The sequence below is a fragment of the Pygoscelis adeliae genome, unplaced genomic scaffold (assembly GCF_000699105.1).
Source record: "Pygoscelis adeliae isolate BGI_AS28 unplaced genomic scaffold, ASM69910v1 Scaffold38, whole genome shotgun sequence".
Classification (NCBI taxonomy): Eukaryota; Metazoa; Chordata; class Aves; order Sphenisciformes; family Spheniscidae; genus Pygoscelis; species Pygoscelis adeliae.
Window position 1 is genome coordinate 16109520 of NW_008825614.1, and position 2399 is coordinate 16111918.

A 2399-nucleotide genomic window follows, 5' to 3' on the forward strand; every position below is an offset into this window, starting at 1 on the left:
ACTAATCCACAGACTGAGGATGTTATGTAGAAGAACTGACCAGCATTGCTGGAAGTGTGGTATTTTTAATCTCTGTTCACTGCTAAACTTCCTGGAAAAGCAGACTGCCTTGCCAAAGTAACGTCTTGGTAAGAAGTTTCATGGGAAAATATGGACTAAGCAGATTTTGACTAAGAGACATTTTGGGTATACCCACTTTTCCCCAAATGAGGAAAGTGCATTTAATCTTTTTCCGGGCAGAGCATCTCTGACAAATAGAATTATTGCTTTTCGTTCTTTTCATTTCCTTGCTGTAGAGCCCGTACTTGCCTCTGGGCAATTGAAGTGGTTTCTTTTCTTTGACTTGAATTGTCTGGCTGCAGAGGAGACAAATTTGAAAGTCAATTGTGTATGGTTTCATACTTCTCATCCAACTTCCCTTTGCTAATTTGTATTCTTCCCCTCACATTCAGTACTTGTACGGTTTTGTTCAATTAATAAAGCAAAAGGCATGTGTGCTCTGTAATGGTACTTTTCATTTAGCTCAGCCTAGGCAGAACAGGAGGAGTGCTTTGGAGCTGCCATTGGCAGCAAACCTTTCTCTTTATATGTTGGTATATGAATTAAGAGTTGCAGAACAAGCTATCCACCCAGTAATTGTGTATGTGGCAAGAGCTTCTGCTTATCTGAAGCTATAGTACCCACAGGTATGGAGCATATATCACACGTGGCTTGCTTTCAAATGCTTCTCTTTCATTTACTACAAAGCACAGTTAAAATAAGAACAACTGACCTGGATCGATTGGAAAGTCCATCTACAGTGTCTATTTAGTTGTCTACTGTGTCTAAGCTGATGTCTACAGAAGAATATAAAATCAGGGCAAATTTAGGGTACTCCCCCAGTATCCTCTAGTGCTTCTTGAACTGGCTGTTAATTTTTAAGGATTGCTGAAGATCTGAGGTGATAATTAGTAGAACCTCCTAATTAGACTGTGAAGAAATCAATAGCATGTGTCTATAAATTCAGTGACTTTCTGCCTGTTCAGAGCAGTAGAAAACATTTGTACACCTGCAGATTTGCAATGCACTGTGTACATCTCTTCATAATGCCTTCAGGAATCCTAACACTGTCTGCATTTTTTCCTTTTCATCTTGAAACTTTCAATTTTAGTACAAATGTAAAATGTTTTAATATATCAGCTTCTATGTTTTATCACTGTATATCAAATTGGCTTTTTATCTTTATAGTAAATAATAACCTAGTGCTGCTTACAGAGCAATAAATTATTTTTGAGAAACTCTTCTTGCTTCTACATTGCGTCTTGTTACAGTGAAATATGAACTCTTAACATCTGAAATCTGATGTGGTATATGTGAGTAAATAAAATCCAGGTGATGACGTGCCTGGAATTTGTCTCATTTTAAATTCTTTTAGGAATGGGTTACAAAACAATTGTGATAGTTTTATTTGGTCTTGTAACTACTGTAATTGCCATGTACAAGTGTTTGAGCCTAATACCTAGTATTGACTGAACAATAAATAAAACAGGTGTATCTTACATAAAGCCAAACACTGGGGGCAAGAACCTGGCTACAGCTGGTCAGCAGAAGTAGTGAGGTTATGAGTTGTATCCTAAATCCCAACCCCTTCTTGGGTATTAGCTGAATCACTTATCCGTATATTTGCTCATTTTGGACCCAGGGCCTGGAACTTTCTCTTGAAGGTGGACACTCCTTCTTTCAGTGACCTTAGCACCTCATTATGTAGACTATCTATCTTAAATACCTAGGTGTTTTAGTTCCAAACACCTCCCACCCCTAATCCAACAAGCAGGTGTTTAAGTGGAGATTCCTTATGCTATTAATGGAAAGAACTTCTGATCAGCAGTTCACAGGACATAACAGAGGTAATTAGCACACTTCATTATTGACTGTAGGAGATTAAGACTCTTGCCGATTCGTTGTTCCTCCCTCCTGAATTGGTAGTCACCTCGAATCAACAAGTTGATTTAGCATTGTTGTGGTTTAACCTCAGCCGGCAACTAAGCACCACACAGCCACTCGCTCACTCCCCCTGCAGTGGGATGGGGGAGAGAATCGGAAGGGTAAAAGTGAGAAAACTCATGGGTTGAGATAAAGACAGTTTAATAGGTAAAGCAAAAACCACGCACGCGAGCAAAGCAAAACACGGAATTCATTCACTCCTTCCCATGGGCAGGCAGGTGTTCAGCCATCCCCAGGAAAGCAGGGCTCCATCACGCGTAACCGTTACTTGGGAAGACAAACGCCATCACTCCAAAAGTCCCCCCCTTCTTCTTCCTCCAGCTTTATATGCTGAGCATGATGTCACATGGTATGGAATGTCCCTTTGGCCAGTTTGGCTGTGCCCCCTCCCAGCTTCTTGTGCACCTCCAGCCTTC